This window comes from Propithecus coquereli, unplaced genomic scaffold, assembly GCF_000956105.1.
Source record: "Propithecus coquereli isolate 6110/MARCELLA unplaced genomic scaffold, Pcoq_1.0 Scaffold440, whole genome shotgun sequence".
NCBI lineage: Eukaryota > Metazoa > Chordata > Mammalia > Primates > Indriidae > Propithecus > Propithecus coquereli.
Genome location: NW_012150175.1, coordinates 1,057,653 through 1,082,965, shown reverse-complemented (window position 1 = coordinate 1,082,965; position 25,313 = coordinate 1,057,653). Strand labels below are relative to the sequence as shown.

The following is a 25,313-nucleotide window of genomic DNA, read 5'->3' as shown; positions in this document are numbered from 1 at the left end:
AGCCCATTGCTCCTAAGCTATAAACCTGTATAGCATGTTACTGTTCTGAATATTGTAGGTAGTTGTAACACAATGGTACATATTTGTATATCTAAATGTAGAAAAGGTACAGTAAAAATAAGGTATAAGAGATAAACAATAGTGCACCTCGATAGGGCACTGACCGTGAGCAGAGCTTGCAGGACTGGTAGTTGCTCTGGGGGAGTCAACGACTGAGTGGTGAGTTAATATGAAGGCCTAGGACATTACTGTACACTACTGTAGTCTTTATAAACACTCTACACTTAGGCTACACTAAATTTATAAAAAAAATAAAGTAATTGTGCAGTGACATTACAATAGTTACAGTGTCACCAGGCAATAGAAATTTTCCAGCTCCATTATAATCTTATGTGACCACCGTTCTGTATGCAGTCTGTCATTGACTGAAATGTCATTATGCGGCAACTGACTGTACTTTATTGAAGATTGAGCTCCAAGCTTGGTACAAGCTTGAGTACAAGATCCAGAAAAATTGCTAATTTTCTGGTATGCTGCTAATTCTCCTTTAGCGCTGCGGTTCCCAACCCCTGGGCTTTAGACTAGTACCAGTCTGTGGCCTGTTACGAACCAGGCTGCACAGCAGGAGGTGAGCAGCAGGTGAGGGAGCACAGCTTCATCTGTATTTACAGCAGCTCCCCATTGCTTGCATCACTGCCTGAGCTCTGCCTTCTGTCAGATCAGTAGCTGCATTAGATTCTCGTAAGAGCTCGAACGCTGCTGTAAACTGTGCATGCTCAGGATCTAAGTTGTGCACTCCTTATGAGAATCTAATACCTGATGATCTGAGGTGGAGCTGAAGCAATGATGCTAGTGCTGGGGAGCGGCTGCGAGTGCAGATTATCATTAGCAGAGAAGTTTGACTGCACAGAGACCATAATAAATCAATTGCTTGCAAATTCATATCAAAACCCTGTCAGTGGCAAGTGACAAGTGAGCATCTTACTTCAATTGTAAAGCTATATCTGGTGGCAGGCTTTAAGTCAGAATCTGACACTTAACTTCAGTCCTTGAATGGCCCACCCATGATTTTATTTACCACTTCCATCCTCACCTCTTTTCTGCACTGCGCACTTGTCTCAGTCACAGTTTTGGTAAGCCCACAAGCTAACCCTAACAAAAATGAGTAAAAAACAAACATCGCTGGAGAGCTTCTTTGAAAAGGGGGAAAGACCCAATGATGAGACAGCAGAAGACTCTAAGACTGCCAACAAAATGAAAGCTGCATTTAAAAGAAAATCCAAGAGTCCTACTTAAATTATGGGTTCATTGCAACAGGCAATTTACATTCTCCAAGCCCGCTTTGTGTAATATGTGGTGACTGGCCATACAATGAAGCCATGAAACCTTTAAAACTGCTTCGCCACGTGGAATCCAGCCACCCTGCATTAAAAGACAAGCCTTTCGAGTTTTTCAAAGAAAAAAACGTGAACACGGAGAACAGAAGCCATTATTGAAGGCCACCATTTCATCAAATGTGTCTGCACTGAGAGCATCAGTCTCGGTGCCTACCTACATTGCTAAAGCTCAGAAACCCTTTACTATTGAAGAGTTGATCCTGCTTGTTGCTAAGGACATTTGCTGTGAACTTTTAGGTAGAGGCTACAGTTCAAAACATGGTACGTGTTCCTCTTTCGGCTAGCACCATAACTAGACAAATTGATGAAATAGCAGAGGATACTGAGGCACAATTGTTAGAGAGGATTAATGAGTCACTGTGGTATGCAATCCAGGTTGACGAGTCTGCCGATGTTGTCAACAAGGCAACAGTGCTTGTTTTTGTGCAATATATTTTTTAGGAGCGTATGCATGAGGATGTGTTATGTGTAGTTTTGTTGCCAACCAATACCACAGCTGCAGAATTATTCAAGTCTTTGAATGATTACATATCAGGAAAACTGAATTGGTCATTTTGTGTCAGTATATGTTCGGACAGAGCGGCCACCACAACTAGATGGCTTTCTGATTTCACTGCTTGGGTCAAGAAGGTCGTTTCTGAATGTGAGTCTGTACACTGTGTCATCCATAGAGAAATGCTGGCTAGCTGAAAAATGTCACCTGAACTAAACAATGTTTTGCAGGATGCGATTAAAATTATCAACCACATTAATGTACATGCCCTTAACTCACCTCTGTTCGAGCAGCTCTGTGAGGAGATGGACGCAGAGCGCGCATGTCTTCTCTTAAACACACAAGTGAGATGGCTGTTTAAAAGTAGATCACTGGCCACAGTTTTTGAGTTACGAGAGCCACTCCAGAGATTTCTTTGAGAAAAACAGTCACCACTGGCAGCACATTTCAGTGATACAGATTAGGTTGTAAAACTTGCTTACTTATGTGACATATTCAACCTGTCAACGAATTCTTTTACTTAAGGGGAGAACAAATTTGTTAATTTGGCAGATAAAGTGGCTGCCTTCAAAGCCAAACTGGAATTATGGGGGTTACAAGTGAACATTGGGATTTTTGACATGTTTCAAACATTAGCAGAGATTTTGAAAGAGACTGAGCCAGGGCCTTCTTTCTCCCAACTGGTGCATGATCACCTATCTCAGCTTTCAAAAGAGTTTGAGCATTACTTCCCAAACACAAAAGACTCCTGAATTGGGAAGGAATGGATCCACGACCCATTTGTGAATAAGCCAGGTAAATCAACTTTTTCTGTGCTAGAAGAGGATCAGCTGCTTGAGATCGCAAATGATGGTGGCCTTAAAAGTATGTTAGACAACTTCAAATCTCCGTACGTTCTGGATTAAAGTCAAGGTGGAATATCCCGAGATTGCCACAGAAGCACTGAAAAGCCTGCTTCCATTTCCAGCGCCCTGTCTTTGTGAAGCACGGTTTTCTGCAGTGACAGCAACCAAAACAAGATTACTGAGTAGACTGGACATAAGCAACACACTTCAGCTGTCACTGTCTCCCATCACCGCCAGGTGGGACTATCTAATTACAGGAAAACAAGCTCAGGGCTTCCACTGATTCTGCATTATGGTGAGTTGTATAATTATTTCATTATATATTATAATGTAATAATAAAAGAAATACGGGTACAATAAATATAATATACTTGAATCATCCTGAAACTATCCTCACCTTTACCCCCACTACCACCCCCATCCTTGGAAAAATTGTCTTCCGTGAAACCAGTCCCTGGTGCCAAAAATATTGAGGACCACTGCTTTAGCATCTCTCAAACTGCTAATCCCTATACTGGTTATGTCAGAGGAGAGGTTCCCAAACCCCATGAACCATTTTTTCATTCTATCCGTAATTATTTATCTCAAAAGTACAGGCTATATTGCCGACCTTAGCTAGCTATGTATTTGATAGGTTCTTATTCTGTTACTATTCATAACCTGCTTTTCCCCCTTTTGGTTGGGAATAGAGATGATTTAAATTTAAGGGGGAAATTTATGGGAGATGTTAATCTTTTGTTTTTGAAAGCTATATGATTAAATCAGAAGCTAAAAATCAAGCATGTAAAGCTCTAATATAAGAAAAACATTGTGGGGAAAAGGGAAGACCTTCCTAGCCTTACCAGAGCATTAATTCTCCTTGAGAAGACAAGACATAAATGAAAAGAAATAGAAAAACACAGGGTTTAGGGTAGCCTATGACAATTTTTACTTGCATAAGCAATACTTTGCATGTGAGAGAAAGCAAAGGAGACAGACAATTGGCTTTTTTTTTTAATTTTTATTTTTTATTTTTTTTAAAGAGTGTAGTTAACTGGGACCTCTGAGGGTGAAAGAACTGGAAATTAAAGCTTGGTGAGAGCAGGCAGCATGTCTGTTCACCATTTCCTATTCAGTGCCTGCCACTGTCCCTGGCAGATGGTAGGCTCTCAGTTAATAATATGTTGAATAAGTGAATATGTATTTGTCGAGTAAATTTAAGAATACATTGAAGGAGAGAGATACTTTATTTGGACAGGTAAGATGCAACGGCTTGAGAAAATATTAGGAGGTAGAAATGATCATGGAACACAGCAGAAGACGAGCTTGATCAGAGCTGTGGGAATAAGCAGGAAGGTTCTGGGAAATAAGCCAGATAACAGTGTATTGGGGTCAAATTATAAGCAGCTTTGCTGGATTTAGGAATTTGGGGTTTGTTCTTTAAGCAGTGTGGATTTTGAAGAGGTAGTGGCATTGTCAAAGCAGTGTTTTAGCAAGTCTAAAGATACAGTGCAAGATTACAGTGAGAAAGAGACTGGAGACTAGCTTTGAGACCAGTTGTGATGTTGGATAGAAATTCTATTGAAAGTAATCAAGTTTCATACAAAAAATAAATTTTCTTTATGTGTAATATATTATGCAAAGAAGGTGCTTTTTAAGCTCTAGTGATTGAACATAATGACATGGCTGTCTTTTTCTGTATTTAGTTTTCCACGGCATTTTGTTATTGATCTTTATGGCTTTTCGGTGATATCATAGTATAAATTTTGAATATATTTGTTCTTCCCTTATTTGCCTTTTGTTAATGTCAAGCATAGCACATGAGATATTCCCTGTTGCTATGCAACTGCTAAATTCAATATTTAGTATTAATAAAACTGAGTGTTATTAACATCCAGTGATTGGAGAGCAGCAAAATATGGCTTTACAGTGTCCAATCAATATTTGTAAGGTTTAATGTATTGTTGCAAGTATGAGTAAAAGAGGAGTGAGTTGTTTACAGTTATAATTTTGAGCAAAATGAATTGTGTTTGAATTTTTGAACATATGAACAAATTTTTTTTGTTTGCTTCCTTTTGATCTTTTTCGCTGCTTTTTGATGTAGGATTCAGTTTTTGTGCTGTTGTGTATTCAGTGTCTGTGTTATTGATGAAGTTCTTAATTTTCTTATTTCAGATTCCATTTTTTATAATTTATAAATTTTTATTTCCCCATACTTTTATTTGCTTTTTTTTCTTTTTTAGTCTTATTTCTTGCTGTATTTACAGTCTTCCTTTTCAAGAATTTATGCTTAGCATGAAAGTTTGAAATTTGTTATAATTTCATATAAACCCAGATGAAAGAATATTAGATTTGCTCTTCAGAATAAGAGCTACCTGTAATCTCCTTTATTTGTAGTGTGCGCATTTGGTACTTTCAGCATATTAAAATACTTTAATATTTGTGAAATCAGAAATTTGTGAAATCAGAATTCCTTTTGTGGGGGGAATAGGAGGGTTTATGAGTTGGAAGATACGCTGTGGGATGTATTTAAAAAAAAAAAAAGTTAGCTGGTTCTGAGAATATCTGGCCTCCAGGGCTAAGATAGACATTATCTAGCAATTCCTCCTCATTCTCTTGCCACCAACTCCCTAGCCCTGCAAACCCAATCCCCAACCCTTTCGCCTCCCTAGTGTGAGGAATAGAGGGGGCTGTAGTAATTTAGTGGAAAATGTTTTAATTTTACTAGAAAGTAATAAACAGACATAGATACCTCCATTTGTGTAAGTGGTAGTTTAATTTTGCTAATGTGCTTAGAATAATATTGATGGGAAAAAGTAAGGAGAGTTGAAAAACAATTGCTCCTAATAATAAATGAAAAATATAGACTCTTGGAAAAATCACAGTGTAGAAAAATTTGTATGTGTGTAGAAAAATGTATAGTATAGAAAAATCAACTGTAATTACAATGTAAGTAACACAAGCCCTAGAGAGCTTGAAAAATCAACTGTAATTACAATGTAAGTAACACAAGCCCTAGAGAGCTTGAAAAATCAACTGTAATTACAATGTAAGTAACACAAGCCCTACTTTATTGAAAACAATGGCTTAATACTAGGGGCAAAGAATCCCTTATATTACAATCTTATTCTTGGGGACAGATAAAGAAACACTGTTTCTAGGACTATCTTGTCTACCGCCTTACCTTCCAAATCCTTTCTTGCTATTGTGTTTGTGGTAAAGAAATACTATGTATGTATGTCCCTCAAGTATCCAGCAGGCTATAGTATTTTAAATTAGTGATTCTCTATCTTTTAAGCATGGGAGTGCTTTTTAACAATTAAAAAAATTTATAAGCCCCCAGGTGATAGGTTATGTGACAAAATACATAGTGCCCCAAACTACTAGGAATTCAGTAACACTTTCTGTATTTTCTTAATTATGGTAGCATCCCTATACATTTGAAAGGTAGTATATATACCAAATACACAAGACATATTAATTCTTTTTGAAGGTTACACTTAGCATGCATATGGATTCACAGACCCCTTGTAATAACTATTTGAATTCTCAGGTCTGTGACACATGTTTTGGGAACCACTGCTCTCATTCATTATTTTTGACATGTTGTATAAAGGTACAGTCTGATTCCTGTCCTCTTTTTCCCTTTTATTCTTAACCCATTAAAAAAACAGCGAGATGTTACAAATATTTTTAAATCGTTTATCATTAAGTAGATCAGCAATATTTGAGATAATAAGTGAGAAAAATTGGTTTTGGTTTTCGTTTTCTATTTCATTCACACTGATAGAAGGACATAATAGTTTTAAACATTTGTGTACAAGTATGTATTTGAATTTTTTCTCATGTTTTTTGGATGTATAATTAGTGGATTTTATATTTATAAGGGAACCAAGAAGTAATTATTATGGCAATGTGAAATAGTTACAAAGGTCTTTTTTCTTTTGAAATATTACGCTGTGGCTTTTGTGTATGTGTGTGAACTAGAAGTTGTTCTCAGTGAGGATTATCTTTAAGAAACTGTTAATTTGAAAAATCTTGATCTCAATTGGTATTCAGAAAAATGTTATTTAGATTATTCTAGAAAGTTGTGGAAATTTTCAAGCAATTTGACTCTTTCAGTGGGAAAGATACCTTTTAAAATGGAGCTTGAGTGTATGTAAAGAGGTATTTGGGATCTTGTAAAAGAGAACCCATGAATTTCCATTCCTTCTTTGGCTATTTCTAGCATCTGTTTTGTCTTGTTCTTGAATGTGCTCTGAATTTGTGTTGGATGTTAATCATTGACAAAAATGCAGATGTTTCTTTTAGATTTGTCATCAACACTTTTTTCTCAGCATCCCTTCAATAGTAATCTGGATCCTTGAGAACCGGAAGGAAACACCATCATTTTTTCATGCAACAGAGTAATATTACTATAGTGAATGTTATTGTGATAATGGATTTTTTTTTATCCTTTCAGGGTTTGAAAGTATTCTTGAAGGGCTGTTTGGACCTGCATTATTAAAAGATCTCAGTTTATTTAAAGGTATTCGAAATATTTTTGGTATTTCAAATTCTTCCTGATGACATACATGATACCTTGGTGATTTAATCCTCAGTCTCCTCTTTTTTATTCATGATAGCGTGTGGGTTAAAGCTATATCCAAACATCTTTTTGTGTTTAGTTGGTATTGTTAATATATATATGACTAACATTAACTAGTGAATGGTTAAGAATTAACATAAGAATTTTAAGAGTTAAGAGTTTTAAGACAAATATGGAATCTGTCTACTTAAGGTTTTTGTTAAAGTAAATAATATTTTTAAAATTAATTCTAATTTGTTTTCTGAAAAATTCTCTTTTATGACTATTAATTTGTAACTATTAATTTGCAGCCCATGAACCTGAAAGCATTTCCGATTGGACTTTTGATGAAAATTGTCTGTTCTGTTGCTTGAGAAGAGATAAAGTAAAGGTAACCAAGAAGCTTATGAAACTTTGGTGTGATATTTTAAAGTTTTCATTTTTTACAAAATGTTATTACTGTTGGAGGTTTTGTAGGAAAATGAAGATATGAGTACGTATTTATTTATAAAAGGGTTTGATAGTAACTTTGGGTTTTGCAATTTAAACTAATTCCAGTCTGTTGATTAGCCTATTGAGAAATCCGTATCCCAGCATGCATTGCTTTATTTATATATTCACTAGTCAGAATAATTAACAAGGTCTCAAACTGTCGTATTTATTTTAAATATGAAGTGTATGGTAATTCAAGTAATGAGAGTCATTTGTGGTACAGAAAGAACAGTAACATAGATTTAGATCAGGCAGTTACTAACTCAGGTAGATTTATGATGTACTGTGGTTTATGCTTTAATATAAGATATTTCTTCATAATATCTAGAAGTTAATAACAGGAAGTTGCTCTGGGGGAGTCAGTGAATGAGTGGTGAGTTAATATGAAGGCCTAGAACATTACTGTGCACTACTGTAGTCTTTATAAACACTACACTTAGGCTACACCGGATTTATAAAAAAGTAAAGTAATTGTGCTGTAATGTTATTATGACTACAGTGTCACCAGGTGATAGGAATTCTTTAGCTCCATTATAATTGTGTGTATTAGCATGTTGTGGCTGTTTATTGGGCAAGTCATTTAATAGAAATTTTAATAGAATAGAAAAAGGAACAATTACTAATTTTTTGGGGGGTTAGGATTAGGAGGAGAGCCATTCTATGCTTAGTAATGGAATACAATAGAGTCTTGTAATATGATTGAGAGTTTTCTATTGCTATATGAGGGTAAAATATGAGTATTTTTAAAAGAAAATACAGAAATAGGAAGTCTAAAATAATGTAGCATTTAAACAGCTTTTTTACTGTTTATAGTTCTGCAGTATTTAGTTGAATTTTAAATAGAATATTTCCCTTTGACAACTCAGTTCTGGGAAAGCTGTTTTTCTCTATTAGACACTATACTACCTGTCTGTGGCACTTAATATTTTTGCCGACAGTCATACATCTATAATGGGAAACAGGAAAGGGAGAGAGCCTAGATAATGTGAATTGTCAAATATGTGGTATTCCTTTAGTTGTGTTAGATTTAAAGTGGTTATACTGGCACTCTTTGCAGCCACTTCGAACATCTCATCTGAGGACTAGAATCTGGGAATTAAGTATATTCACTGGATTGAGGCTTATACTTTAAGGCTGGCTTAACATTCCAAAAAGAAGGAAATATTAATAGCTGGGGAGTATGGTACTAGCCAGTAGGTGGTAGCATAGAGCATGATTTTGGAATCTTACCTTGAGTTTGAGGCTGACATGGAGAAATAATCTAGTTAGTGTTTAGAAAAACAAATATTGGTCTGATGTTTGGGAAGGAGATGGGAGTTATGCATATTTTTTAGATAATTGAATTTTCACTGAATACTGAAGCTGTGAGAATGCATAAAATAAATACATTATTTATACTTTTTTAAATATGTAGGGGAAAAATATGAAGTACCCTCTTGGGAACTAGAACAGGGATTCATCTAGAAATTGGTAAAAAAATTTCTGAGCTATACTTCAGGATCCTACAGAGGTAGAGAATATAATTTCTAGGGGAAAGGAAACTAACATTTTCTGAGCATTTACTGTGCCAATTACTTTTATGTGATCCCACTTAATCTTCAAAACAACTCTATAAAAGTTGGTTAAAGGCATCCCAGTTTTATAAATAAAGAAATGGCAAGGGTCAGAGAGATTAAGTTATGGGCAAAGTCACATAGCTGGGATTTGATCCTGGTTTTTAGAATACATGCATTTGGTAACAATACTAGGGACAGGAACGTGAAAAGCAGAGAGCATGTACTAAGTAGGACTTGGAATGACTCAGTTGTGAAGAGGGAGAGAGTAAAAGGGTACATGGGCTGACACGTATTTGAAATGACCAACCCTAGCTGTGTCAGGAATCTGTTAGGGAGGAGTGACCGACTGCCTCCCTTGCTTGCTTGCTTGCTTGCTTTCTTGCTTGCTGTCCTCTTTCTTTCCTTCCCTTTTTGTTTACTGGGCATAATGTAGGCACTCTGAAATATTTATTAAATGAGTGACTAAGAAGTCAGGAAGCTTAATAGAGTCTGGTTATAGTATATTAAATTATAGCATTAATAGCTAATTGTTGTGAATGTTTATAGGTGCCACGCATGTATACACAGTTCTCTGTGTATTACCTACTCATGAGGCTTTTTAAATTTTTTTAAGTTTATTTTAAAACCAATTTTAGGCTTACAAAACAGTTGCAAAAATCATAAAAGGGATTTCTGTGTATCCTTTAGCCAGATTCCCCAGATGTTAACATCTTTTTAACCACAGTACAAATACAAAAATCAGGAAATTAACATTGATACAATACTATTATCTAATCTGCAGACCTTTCAAAGTATACCAGTTAACCCAGTAATGTTCTTTTTTGTGGGGAGGGAAGACGGGGACAGAGTCTCACTCTACTGCCCCAACTAGACCAGTGGCGCCATTTTAGCTCATTGCACCCTCAAACTCATGGGCTGAAGTGATCTTTCGGCCTCAGCCTCCCGAGTAGCTGGGACTACAGGCATATACACCACCATGCTGGCTAATTTTTTCTGTTTTTAGTAGAGATGGAGTCTTGCTATTGCTCAGGCTGGTGTCAAACTCCTGCCCTCAAGCAATCCTCCCACCTTGGTGTCCCAGAATGCTAGAATTACAGTCATGAACCACCCAGATAGGCTGTAGTAATGTCCTTTTTCTGATCCAAGATCCAGTCCAGGATCACACTTTGTATTTATTAACAGTTGTCATGTGTCCTTTAGTCTGGAACAGTTCTAAGAATTTTTTTGCCTTTCATAATACTAATACTTTGAAGAATACTGATTGATAAGTTAATTTGTAGAATTTTCTTCAGTCTAGGTTTGTTTGATAATTCCTCATGATTGAATTCAAGTTATACGTTTTTGGCAGAAATTCCACAGCACTGATGTCGTGTCATCCTTACTGCACCTTATCAGGAAGTACTTGGTGATGTTTACTTTGATCACTTGGTGACTACCGCTTTATTATAAGGTTGTTTTTTTTTTTGTACTTAATAGATATTTTGTGGGGGAGGTACTTTGAGATTTTTGTAAATATCTTCTTTTTCTCACTATACTAGTTGCTCATCATTCACCAATTTTAGCATCTATTGATGAATATTGTCTGAAAAAATTATTTATTGTGGTGTTGACCAAATGGTGATTTTTTAATTTCCATTATTTCTTCTACCTTTATTAGTTGGAATTCTATAAGGAAGAACTTTTCTTTCTCATTTATTTATTTATTTTTTTTCTTTTTTTACCTATCAGTATGAACTCATGGTTTCTTATTTTATCCTATGGATTATAATTCATTATAGTCATTGTTTATTTTGTAGTTCAATTATCCTAGGCCGTTGAGAGGCCTTTCAAGTTGGCTTATGTTTTCTTTTTGATATGTTTCTATCTTTTCTTTTTTGCACTCTGTTAACTTTTTGGCACCAAAAGACATTCTAGTCTTATGCTTTCCCTGTCCCAGCCTTCGTTTTCTCCAAGAAAGACCTAGTTGCTTTTATTTACAGAATTATATAAGAACACAAGGTCTGGATACTAGGTAATCTCGTTTAGTATTAGGGTGTCATTGGCTCTAGGCCCCCTCAGTTGTCTGAGCTAGGAAATATGTATGTTTACTGAAATACACATCTATATTATTTTCTATTTCTATTTAAAACCATCTCGTGAAACTTTTGTTGTTAGTAGTATGAAGAGTTAATCCAGTAGTAGTGAGAAGGTGCTGGAGACATGGGAAGGATAAGAAATTAATTTTATTGTTTAATAGCAATGGTTCTATTCTTGCATATGGCTGAGATAGTAGAGGTAACTGTTGTAGAGTACAGATAGCATGATGATTCTCTAAGGATGATGGGAGAGTAGGATGTTATTCCAAAATATAAAATTAGTTCATGCACTTTAATATTTGACTAGCATATTAGGAGAATGTTTTAAGTGTTTTAAGAAGTTAGGGCTTGAACTTAACTTTTGAAGAATCCGTAAGTCTGGATAAGCAGAGATAAGAGGGTCACATACTGGGTGGAACAGGGCATTTGTTTTGGGAAATAACTAGTGATAGGGTTGGAGCCAGATACCTTTCAGTGACCAGCTTACTGAGGAATCTTATAACTAGATCCTTTTCATTTTTATTATTACTCCATCATGTGTTTTAGTTGAACATTGCATAATTTCTTCTGATTCATGAGGGTGCGTTAATTAAAATTTTAGGTATATCCTTTTTTAACATTTTAATTTTCATTGTTCTTTTAGTACATCAAAAATTTATATTAAGAGCTAGTTATTTTCTCATTGTATTCTACAACATGTGTTTATGTTGACTATGTTAGTTTGGGCATATTAAACTCTGCTTGATGTGACTTGCCTGTCATCTTGTACCATAATATGCCAAATCAGTATGTATTTGCACTGCCTATTATGTAAAAGGAGCTATGGAAGAAAGATATTAATACATAGAAATAGTTCCTGTCTATTTGGATGAGAAAGAAGAAACAAATCTGAGACGTTTAACAAATATTTATATATGAGATTTAAATAGATACAAGGCAGAGTTAAACAGATATCACAAGTTAGTATATGATTAATTAGGTGCTCAGTTAATTGTACAAATATAAATTGCTGGACCTATCCTTGTTGTATTTCCAGAGAAGTTTTGTCAGATTATTTAGAAAGATTAAGGAAAACTCTCTGACACAGTCAATCAGTGCTCAGTCCAAGATACCATTCAGGATCAAAGAGGTTTTCTCCCCCTCCCAACTTGTAGATTTGTCTGCAGAACAGGCTGGGAGAAACCAATAATTGTTGATTCACTCTACTTTATTCGGTTGTATGTGGTCAGAGTTAGCCAATACACTAATCATTTGGCAAGTTTATTAAATGTCTAGTTCTGTATCTGGCCAGAGAAGATAAAAGAAGAGTAGAAGACCTGGTCCCACTTGCTCATGGAATGTTGGGGAAACCGTGGGCGGCTAAAGCAATGAGTCCTGTAATCCATAGGGAGATTTAAATCATACATCCTGCGCACCCAGAACCAAAGCTCTCAATAGGAAGGAAATATTAAATGTAAAATCCCACCCTCATTCCCATATATGATATTTTAAAAGATAGTGGCTAATACAAGAAAATGTAAGTACTATAGCAGTTGTGAGTTGTAGTAGGTGGCACTGGAGTTGCTTGATCAAGGAGATAGAACTCAACCTGAACCTTAAAAGGATCTGTCTGTGTTTTAGAATGGTTGATTTGGTGGTAGTTTTTAAGATGTATGGAGGGGAATTTTTAGTGAGAAAATTATAACAGGTTTTTGTATGATAATCAGAAAATGAGCCTGAACTAGAGTTGTGGCCGTGAAGATGCATAAGAAAGAGATGTGTGTAGAGAATCTAAAATAAAGAATTGTCAAAACTTAGTGATTACTTGAATCTATAAATAAGGGAGAGGGAAGTGATACTGACTGTAGGCTACCCTGCCCAGATGGCTTAGCTTGTTGAATTAATACAAGTTAACGCTTGAGTTCAGGAGTCTGAGACCAGCCTGAGCAAGAGCCAAGATCCCGTCTCTACAGAAAAATAGAAAATTAGCTGGGCATGGTGGCATGCTCCTGTAGTCCCAGCAACTCGGGAGATTGAGGCAGGAATATCGCTTGAGCCCAGGAGTTTGAGATTGCAGTGAGCTAAGATGACACCACTGTGCTCTATCCCAGGCAACAGGGCAAGCCCGTTTGGGGGGGGGGAAAAAAAAGTTGCCAAGAAGGAGAAAGGGAGAGGTGCAGTGGCCAATTTTATGCAGAGAATAATATGATTAGCTTGAAGCAGTTTGTGGTGAGAGTGAACATTTAATTGGAATTGTCCAGTAGACAGGGTTGTGGAAATTGAGTTGAAATAAAAGGTCTGGGATGAATACGTATTCGGAGGGTTTCTCAGTACATGTGATGATTGGAATATTTGAACAGATGAAGTCTTTGGGGGTTAAAGTACGAAATAGTGAGTTTTGTAGAAGACCTTCATTTAGGCAGTAGGAAAAAGAATCAGATTGGAAAGAAGATAGAATCATAGAGTAAATGAATTGCCCATTTTGTATCCAACATCTTCTGGTCCCATACTGTATAACAGGTAGGGGAATGGGGTTGTCATGTTTGTCACACTAACAGGGATTCCTGTGCCATTTCCCAGAATAGGTCTTAAATGGGTTGAGCAAGTACCCCCAAAACATACTATTATACAATGGGCTTTGAGTGAATAGCTTCTGAAGAATACTGGTTGTGGGAGCCAGACTATAAGTTTGACAGCATTCATGAATAAGTGGGTGTTGTAGGAGTTAAGAAATGGTTATACACTACTAGTTTGACAAGTTATTAGTGAAAGGAATGATGAGGAAAACAAGACCATGGAAAGAACAGGCAAAGGATTTAAGTAAAGATTGGAGGGATGGGGAAGGTGAAGCTTAAGTGATATTTACAGTCTTAGAAGAAGCTGGAGGAGAGAAAGAAATTAAAACTGTTAAAAGGAGGGGACAGTTGAAGGAGACAAGATGTAAGAGAACCAACAAGAAATTAGTTATAGAAATTAGTGATGGGAGATTCTTATTGAAATTAGAATACAGTCAGCGTAACTGTAGGAGTTATAGTTGGGAGGCATTCAATGAGGCAAAAATGCCTAAAAACCCTGACCTACTGACTTGTTCACAGTGAGGGCAAAGACCAGTGAGAAACTCTGAGATAAGAAGGCGATGTTTAAAACAACAATAAGGGGAATAGGTTACAGTAACTGTACTCATTTCACTTGAATTGCTGCTTCTAGTCTTCCAGTCTTCTAGTTATGCCAGGAACAAAAAAGGTAATGTTTCAAGAAAACTAATAAGATTGCCTTATCCAGCAGTGCATTTTTAAGTATGAAAAAATTACTCAAGTCTAGATATTAAATAAAATCTTATTTTTATCATGTTTTTGTCAATGTCATTTATATTTTGTCAATGTAAAAACGTGAGGCAATTGGAATGGATAGACATTGAGGTCCTTTCAACTCAAATTCTGTGATTCTCTGAAAAATCTGTTTTTGATGTCTTGCTTGAGGAGATTCTTATAATTAATCAATGACTTGAATAAGTTTAGAATATGCCTATTTGCACAAAAATTTGGATTAGAAGGCATTATTATATTGAGCCTCAGTGTTTCATTTGATGTCTTGTGTTGAGTTAGCCTTTCATTTCTTCCTGCCTATGGGTGTGTAGGTCTTAACTCCTTTTTTCTTTATTATGAACTGGTATTTGCACATTAGGCGTTCTCTTTGTTTTCTTCCTCTCTATTGGGATAGCTTGCATTTGTTCTGCTCCTCTTCCTCCCTCCCCTCTTTTTTTATTAGGTTTCTGTCTTTTTGAAATTACTTGCATTTTCTTCATGGATTGTGCCTTTTTATTTTTTTAAATTATGGTAGAATGTACATAATATAAAATTTACTATCTTAACCATTTTTAAATGTATAGTTTGGTAGTGTTAAGTACTTGGCGTTGTTATGCAACCAATCTCCAGAACTCTGTTCATCTCGTAAAATTGAAACTCTATCCACTGAACAATAACTCCCCCATTTCTTCCTCCTTTTGGCCCCTGGCAACCACCATTCTACTTTTTGTCTCAATGAATTCGACTGTTGTAGATACCTCATATAAGTAGAGTATTTGTCATTTTGTAACTGGCTTGTTTCACTTAACATGTCCTTATGTTTTTCCATGGTTGTAACATATGTTAGAATGTCCTTTTTAAGGCACAATATTCCATTGCATGTATATACCACATTTTGTTTATCTATAAATCTGTCAGTGGACATTTGGGTTGCTTCCACCTCTTAACTATTGTAAACAATGTTGCTGTGAACATGTGTGTAATAATATCTTTTTGAGACCCTGCTTTCAGTTCTTTTGTGTATATGCCCAGAGGTAGAATTGTTGAATCATATGGTAATCCTATTTTTAATTTTTTGAGGAACTAACAAACTGTTTTCCCTTAGTGGCTGCACCATTTTACATTCCTACCAACAGGGTACAAGGGTTCCACTTTCTTCACATTCTTGCCAACATTTGTTATTTTCTGTGGGTGGTTTTGTCATTGTTGTTTTAATAGTAGCCATCTTAATGAGTGTGAAGTGGTATCTCATTGTGGTTTTGGTTTGTATTTCCCTAATGATTACTGGTATTGAGCATCTTTTCATTGCTTTTTGGCCATTTGTGTATCTTCTTTGGAGAAATGCCTATTAAAGTCCTTTGCTCATTTTTGAATTGGCTTGGTTCTTGTTGAGTTATAGGAGTTCTTTATATATATTCTGAATTTTAACCCCTTATCAGTTATATGATTTGCAGATTATTTGCTCCCATTTTATAAGTTGCCTTTTCATTTATGTTGGTTGTGTCCTTTGATGTACAATGTTTTTGATGTAATCCAATTTATGTTTTTACTTTTGTTGCCTTTTATTTTGGTATTATATCCAAAAAGTCATTGCCAAGTCTAGTGTCATGAAGCTTTTCCCCTGTGTTTTCTTCTAAGAGTTTTATAGTTTTAGCTCTTACGTTTTGGTCTTTGATTCATTTTGAGTTAATTTGTGTATATGGCATAAGGCAAAGGTCTAGCTTCATTCTTTTGTGTATGGATATTCACATTTCCCTGCACCATTTGTTGAAATGAGTTGTTTCCCCTGTTGAATGGTCTTGGCACCTGTGTCAGAAATCATCTGACCACATACATGAGGGTTTATTTCTGTGCTATTGCTATTCTTTTGGCCTATATGTCTGTCTTTATGCCAGTACCACATTTTGTGTGTGTATGAGGGAGGGGGGATTACTGTAGCTTTGTAAAAGTTTTGCAATCAGAAGGTGCGAAATGTCCAGAATTGTTTTTTTCAGTATTGTTTGGCTATTTGGGGTCCTTCGAGATTTCATATGAATTTTAGGATGGATTTTTCTATTTCTGCAAAAAATGCCGTTGGGATTTTGATAGGGAGTGCATTAAATCTGTAGATAACTTTGGGTTATATCGGCATCTTAACGATATTAAGTCTTTGCCCTTTTATTTCTTTTATATTTTTAAATAAAATTTTTTCAGTTCCTTATTTCTGAAGTTAAAATCAAGAACTATATATTTCATTCTTACTACATCAAAAGCACTAGCCACTGTGGGAGAAATAAAGGTGCTATGACTGATACAAGTTTTTAGCCATAGATGTTATTGTCAAGGAATTTATAGTCTAGTGCAGGAGATGAGAAATAGATAAATATAATGCAAGTTATAAAACTGATGCTTTCAAAATAGTATAAAGTGCTATACGAATTTAGGAAACGACAAAATTACCCTCAGCCAGGCTTTATAATGCTGTTGCCTCAAGTGTGCAATTGGAAATCCTTGCATATATGATGGTCTTCAGCATCTAGGGCATCCATAGTCATTACGGAGAGCAGATAGAAATTCAGGAAGCTTTCTGATTTAGGTTGGGCTGGGGATGAAAATTGGTGGGAGTATAAACTTTGAATTTCCAACCAGTGAAGACGTAAAGAAACCCTTGCTATTGACTGTGGGAGTGGTTTGCATTTGTCTTTCAGTGTTTTTAATCATTGTACATGTATAATGCAGGAAGACTGTCTGTCTACAGCAAATGTTGATTATAGATACTGGTGAAGTAACAAGTGTAATAGTAATAATAATCATTTGTTTCTTACTCTTTGGGCTTAATTTCCATGAACACTAATAACAATTAGATAAACTGATAAGAGTCATTCATAGTAGGTTTATTGTACATTTTGAATACCGTATTAACTCTTCGTGTGTGGTCAGGCTTCAAACTTTGCTCTTTTCCTATTGATTAACTTGATGGTTTGCTTAACAAAATTGAAGGTAACACTGATATATGGTAAAAATTGCATTAAGCACCATTCTTACTTTGTTTATGTAAAAAGCAATAATTTAAATGAAGTAAGGTTTCCTGTTAGATAATTGACCTTAAAGTGTATGGGCATTTAAAATGGTGAAGCCATTTCCCCTAAAACTTGTTGGCATTTAAAATAATAAGATGTAGAAAAATGGCATTTAAATCAGTGAGTTGCATCTTATCAGCTTTTTCTAGCTCATTGCTTGAAATGTCAGTAAGCCGTGGGTAGCAGACAAGTCTGTAGCTATAGGTTCACGATCTACTTGGGGAGGCTTTTCTAACATAATTATTACAAAACCTGCATGAATACACGTGCTTTTAATTCCCATATTTTCTAAACTCTATGATATGAAATCAAAACAATATTACCTGAATTTGGAGAACCCAAGCACAGAGTAGGAATTTAGACTGGAGTGGCTTTAAAATGTCCCTTCAGTTCTGTATCACACTTCTGAAATTTAGATCATCTTACTCTTTCCTAATGAAACTTGTCATTCTATCTTCTATTTCCTTTCCTGAGGTTTTATCTCTGAAAAAGAAAATAAATAACTGTGTAAGCATTCTCATCCAGTCTTACCACCCAAAACACCTAAATTCATAAGGAGACAAATACTAGAGTTACAAAAGAAACTTTAAGAAATGTTAGTCTGTATCGTTTAAAACTTATTAACTGTTTATCGCCCTAGAGACTGAATTCCATGCAGACATAATGTTGTTGCTTTATTTATTCAGTAATATCTTTCATGGACCAGTGGAGCCACTTTTGTTACAGTTCCTGGAGAAATCTAACAGTTCTCTTTATTGGGGGACAGCAAACTTTGGCTTGTCACTAAATGTAGCCTACAGCCTGTTTGTGTAATATCCTCAAGCTAAAGAGTTATGGAAAAAAAAAAATAAGAAGATAATGCAACAGAGACTATGCGGCCTGTAAAACCCAAAATATTTACTGTGGCTCTTGACAGAAAATGTCTTACTGTGTTTTTAATATCTTCACCAGGTCCTTAAGATATTAAGAGATGCCTAAAAGTCATTAATTTCCGTATCCTACTTATTACTCTCTTTGCTCTTCATCCTCAAATCAGATACCAGCAACCTGAAACAGAAGCAAATACAATTTAATGGCAGGACAACTGGGATTATGGGGGTGAGACAAAGGAGATCTGGCTTGTAGGAGAAACGTAGGGCTCAGCATTCATCCAACCCTACTTTTTTTTAGCTTTTTATTTTTATTTTTTTCATTTAACATAATAGAATGTGAAACGATAACTTTCTATTTTGAAATAATTTCACACTTATAGAAAAGTTGTAAGAGTAGTACAGAAGTTTCTATATACCCTTCACCTAGATTCACCAGTTGTTGACATTTTGCCACATTTGCCTTATTATGTATTTTTGTTCTTTCTCTTTCATAGTAACCACAGTACACACAGACATTTCTTGAACCATATGAGAATAAGTTGCAAACATCATACTTCTCATAGCTCTTTAATCCTAAATATTTCAGTATGTCCCTTTTTCCTAAGAAAAAGGACATCTACTTAACCATATCATATAATTACCAAAATCAGGGAAGTTAGCCTTGATATAATACTATCTATCTAATCTATAACTTTTATTCAGATTTTACCAATTATCCCAGTGACCTTTATATTACCCCCACCCCCTTAGTTCAAAGTCCAATTTAGGATCACTAATTGAATTTGATTTTCACTACTTTTTAATCTCAGATTATTCCTCAGTCTTTTATTTTTAATGACAATGACATTTTTAAATAGTATAGAACATTTATCTTGTAGAATGCCTCTCATTTTAGGTTTCTTTTATATTTCTTTATGATTAAATTCATAACATTTATACTCTTTTGGCAGGAATATTAAATAAGTGATATTGTATCCTTCTTACTGCATCAAATCATGAAGCACCAGTGTCAGCTTAGTCAAGCGATACTAACTTTGATCACTTGGTGAAGTTGATGTCTGCTAGGTTTCTCCAATAAATATTACTACTTTTCCCCTTGTAATTAATAAGTTATTAGTGGGGAGATATTTTGAGACTATGTAAATACCTTTTCCTCATCAAACTTTCATTCAGTTTATTTTTAGTATCAGAGATAGTTTCTTGCCCGAATCAGTTATTTTTCCAGTGGTTGGAAAATGGTGATTTGTCTCCACTTTTAGTTGGCGTTGCACCGTGAGGAAGAGCTTAAGGGCTTTCCCTTCCCCTTCATCAGTTTGGAGTTAGGATTCTTATTCTATTCAATAGGTTATCAGGCAGTGTCCCAGGTTTTGTCAATGGGAGCCCCTTTAGGCCACCTCCTACATCCTTTTCACAGGTCCCAGTCTTTTTATGAGCACTTTCTTATGTTCTGGTACACGACATTCTAGGTTAATCTCGTCCTTTCCCTGCTCCAACACTGGAATCCATTTTTCTTTTTTTTTTTTTTTCTTTTTTGAGACAGAGTCTCACTGTGTTGCCCGGGCTAGAGTGCCGTGGCGTCAACCTAGCTCACAGCAACCTCAAACTCCTGGGCTCAAGCAATCCTTCTGCCTCAGCCTCCCTAGTAGCTGGGACTACAGGCATGCGCCACCATGCCCGGCTAATTTTTTTTTCTATGTATTTTTAATTGTCCGATTAATCTCTTTCTATTTTTAGTAGAGATGGGGTCTCGCTCTTGCTCAGACTGGTTTCGAACTCCTGAGCTCAAACAATCCGCCCGCCTCGGCCTCCCAGAGAGCTAGGATTACAGGCGTGAGCCACCGCGCCTGGCCTGGAATACGTTTTTCTGAAGAGATCTGGTTTCTTCGGTGAGGAATTACTGATGCTCGTTTACCCCCTTTTTTGGGCCAATCTATGTACAGCTTCAAAACACCAGCCATTGGGCAATAGTCAGCCTGTTTATCATGATTTATATTTTTTGGATATAGCAAAAAATAGTGAAATGCCATCAATTCATGGCCACTGACAGTATGTCCTTTCAGAATACTGTGTGAAAGTAGTGGATGGAAATTAAAGTGTACAGGTTTTTGACTTAAAAGTATGCTTGCCATTTAGGGGAAAAATACATGAACATTTGAAAATAAGTATCACATTTCTTTGTGATACTGAAAATACAAGTAAAAATCACTTTTTAAAATTCCAAGTGATTAGTTCAAGAGTTGAAAGTAATATCTTTAGTATCTTTAATACCTTGAACTTATTTTTAATGATTTTTTAAAAATTGAGGTAATATTTACATATAATAAAATTTATCCAAAGTGTACAGTTTGATGTATTTTGTTAAATGTATACAGTTGTATAGTCACTGGCATAGTGAAAGACACGGGACAGTTCCCTCACCCTAAAATGTTTCTTTGTGCCACTTCGTAGTCTGTCCCTTTCCCAGACCCCCAGACCCATGCAATCACACTAGCTTTACCTTTTCTAGAATTTTTAATAATGGGAATCATAAAATATAGTCTTTCATGTTTGACTTCTTTTGCTTAGCATAATTTTTGAGATTGATTCTTATTTCTGTGGTAATTTTTTGTTCCTTTTTATTGCCAAGTAGTTCCTCCATAGCATGGATATGGTACAATTTGTTTTATCCATTCACTTTTTTATGGACTTTTGAGTTGGTTTCGGATTTTGACTACTATAACTTATTTGTATATGTCTTTTTGTGAACATACATTTTCATTTCTCCAGGATCAGTACCTAGAATTGGAAGTATAGAGGTTGTGTGCTAAGTATATGTTTAACTGTGTAAGATATTACCATATGGTTTACCTAAGTAACTGAACCATTTCCATCAGCAGTGTAAGGCAATTCCAGTGTTCCTCATATTGTCAACACTTGGTGTTATCAATCTTTTTAACATAAACCATTCTAGTGGATGTGTAGTGGTATTTCATTGTGGTTTTAATTTTTATTTCCCTAATAACTGGTGATGTTGAACATCTTTCCATTTATATATTTTATATGATGTATTTGTTCAGATCTTTTGCCCATTTTAAAAAGCATGTTATTAAGTTGTAATAAATATTTATATATTCTGTGTAAATGCCCTGGTCAGATACGTTGTAACCTATATGTTCTCCCAGGCTGTAACTTGCCCTTTTCTCAGTTGTGTCTTTTGAAAAGCAGAAGTTTTTAATCACAATGAAGTTCTTTTTAATAGTTTTCTCTTAAAATTCTTTTTTTCACATCCTGTTCAAGAAATCTTTGCCTAATCCAATGGCAGATGTAAAAGAAAATCTCATGTTTTCTTCTGGAAGTTTAATGGTATTAACTGTTATGTTTTGATCTCTGATCCCTTTCTAGTTTAATTTTCTATGTTGTGTGAGAGTTGAGGTTTTATATTCCAAATGAAAATCCAGTTGTTCTAGCACCATTTGTTGAAAGGACTGTCTTTTCCCACATTGAATTACCTTAACACCTCTGTTAAATCATTTAACCATACACATTGGTGTATTTCTGGACTCTGCAGACATACCTTGGAGATAGTGTGGGTTGGGTTCCAGACCACCATAATAAAGCAAACGCCACAATAAAGCAAGTCACACAAACTTTTTGGTTTCCCAGTGCATATAAAAGTTATGTTTACATTATACTGTAGTCTGCAGTGCATATACAAGTTATATTTATACTATACTGGTGTTTAAGTGTGTATTATGTCTAAAGAAACAATGTACATAATTGAAAAATATTTTATTGCTAAAAAATGCTAGCAATCATCTGAGTGTGCAGTGAGTCATTCATTTTTGCTGGTGGATGGTCTCACCTTGATGTGGATGGCCACTGACTGATCAGGGTGGTGGTTGCTAAAGGTTGGTGTGGCTGTGGCAGTTTCTTAAAGAAGACATCATTGAAGTTTGCTGTGTCAGTTGACTCTTCCTTTCAGGAAAGATTTCTCTGTAGCACATGATAGTGTTTGATAGCATTTTAACCACATTATAACTTTTTTCAAAATTGGAGTCATTCCTCTCTAACTTTATTGCTATTATATCGACTAAGTTTGTATGATATTCTAAATCCTTGTTGTCATTTCAACAATGTTTATAGCATTTTCACCAGGAATAGATTCCATCCTAAGAAACCACTTTCTTTGTTCATCCATAAGAAGCAATTCTTCATTCAAGTTTCATCGTGAAATTTCAGTTATTCAGTTACATCTTCAGGCTTCACTTCTAGTTCTGTTGCTATTTCCACCACATCTACAGTTCCTTTCTTCACCGAAGTCTTGAACCCCCCTCCAAGTCATCCACGAGAATTGAAATCAACCTCTTTCAACTTCTGTTAATGTTGATATTTTGACCTCCTCCCATGAATCGTGAATGTTGTTTTTTTCCCCTCTCTGAGTCTGCTTGCTAGGGAAACAAATGTTCTTAATGTTATCTAAAGTGAGGAATTCTTTCCAGAAGGTTTTCAGTTTACTTTGCCCAGATCCATTAGAGGAATCACATCTATGGCAGCTGTAGCCTACAAAATATACTTCTTAAATAATAAGACTTGAAAGTCAAAATTAATCCTTGATTCATGGACTGCAGAGTGGATATTATATTAGCAGGTGTGAAAACAACATTAATCTCCTTGTACATACATCTCTTGGGTGACCAGGTGCATTATCAATAAGCAGTAGTAAATATTTTGAAAGGAATCCTTTTTTCTGAACAGTAGTTCTGAACAGTGAACTTAAAATATTCAGTAAACCACATGGCGAACAGATGTACTGTCATCCAGGCTTTGTTGTTCCGTTTCGAGAGCACAGGAAGAGTAGATTTCACATAATTCTTAAGGGCCCTAGGATTTTCAGAATGGTAAATGAGCATTGGCTTAAAGTCACCAACTGCATTAGCCTCAAACACTCTTGTCACTTGTCTTTTGACACTTTGAAGCCAGACATTGACATGTCTAGCTATGAAAGTCCTAGATGGCATCTTCTTCCAGTAAGAGGCTATTTTGTCTGCATTGAAAATCTGTTGTCTGGTGTAGCCACCTTTATCAATGATCTTAGCTACATCTTCTGGATAATTTTCTGCAGCTTCACCACCACCACTTACTGCTGCTGTTTGTTGTTTTTTTTTTGTTATTTTGTTTTTTGGGACAGGGTCTCACTCTGTCGCCTAGATAGAGGGCAGTAGCATGATCGTAGCTCACTGCAACCTCAAAGTGCTGGGCTCAAGCAGTCCTCCTGCCTCAGGCTCCCAAGTAGCTGGGACTATAGGGATGTGCCACCATGTCTGGCTGATTTTTCTATTTTTCATAGAGACAGGGTCTCGCTCTTGCTCAGGCTGGTCTTGAACTCCTCACCTCAAGCAATCCTCCCACCTAGGCCTCCCAGAGTACTAGGATTACAGCCATGAGCCACCGTACCCAGCCATCACTTTGTACTTTTATGTTATGGAGACAGTTTCTTTCCTTGATCCTCATGAACCAACCTCTGCTAGCTTCCTTGCCTCTCTCAGGTGTCATAGAATTGAAGAGAGTTAGGACCTTGATCTGGATCAGGCTTTCGCTTAAGGGAATGTTGTGATTGGTTTGATCTTCTATCCAGACCACTAAAACTTTCTGCATATATAAGCAATAAGGCTATTTTGCTTTTATATCATTCATACATTCGCTGGAGTAGCACTTTTAATTTCCTCCAGGAACTTTTCCTTTGCATTCACAGTTTGGCTAACCGGCACAAGAGTCCTAGCTTTTGCCCTATCTTGGCTTTCAACGTGCCTTCCTTCCTCACTAAGCTTAATTATTTCTAGCTTTTGATTTAAAGTGAGAGATGTGCTACTTTCTTTTACTTGAACACTTAGATGCCATTGTGGAGTTATTACTTGGCCTAATTTCAATATTGTTATTATTTAGCATACCATACATAATAGATCCTTTCAGAATTCAGATATGGGAGAGGGGAAATGACATGAATTGTTTTAACTTCCTGTCTCCTGGCTATTTGATTAGCTCTGTGTCATATAAACTTTTTTGTTTGTATTGGTCCATTTTATTTTGGTATACATACGTACAGTGAGGATAAGCTATATTTCGTTTGTATATTGTTGCTATAAATGTTTAATGTGGTGACCAGGTGCAGCTGAAAAAAGTATGTGGTTTTGTGCTATGTTTTTAATCTTTGGTTATTGTTCTGGATAAAAACAAGTAAGCGAAACAATCATTTAACTAGTGATAGTTATCCTAAAATAATAATATAAATTCTAGAAATCACTATCTTAAGGGCATTCAGCAAATGAAGAAACATTTTCTCATAAAAATCTATCAAATTTCAGTAAGAACAGCAAGAGTATGTGGTATTTGAGCCATGTGACCTGCTCCCACTCACCTCCCTAACCTCAGCTTAAGGGAAGCTCTAATCTGAATGGCCAGGGCAGGCAGTAGACATCTCTCATACCCTCTAGCTTAGTGTTGCATATGCTCTCTGCTCTCCTCTAGGCTGGTGAAGTCAGCGGCTCTTTTCCCCCACTCAGCCTTTTCTCAGAGTGGAAGTCTATCCCAGGCATGATAGGCTGAGAATGCTGGGGCCAGATTGCTCCAGCCCCAGTTCCTTTATAGGGCAGAGGTTCCATGCCAGGGGAAATAAGTCAGTGTGATTATGGGCTACCATCCTTACCCAGCACCTTGT

At 35.9% G+C, this 25,313-nt stretch overlaps 1 protein-coding gene across 3 annotated transcripts in view; it reads left to right on the top strand.

The window, feature by feature from the left end:
* LCOR (ligand dependent nuclear receptor corepressor) overlaps positions 1-25,313 on the top strand; it is a 103,126-nt gene that overhangs the window by 58,367 nt on the left and 19,446 nt on the right. For all 3 annotated transcript variants that reach the window (XM_012654524.1, XM_012654523.1, XM_012654525.1), the window contains exons 3-4: positions 7,177-7,242; positions 7,593-7,672. The gene's annotated coding sequence lies outside the window, so the exon portion shown is untranslated. The remainder of the gene's footprint in view (positions 1-7,176; positions 7,243-7,592; positions 7,673-25,313) is intronic.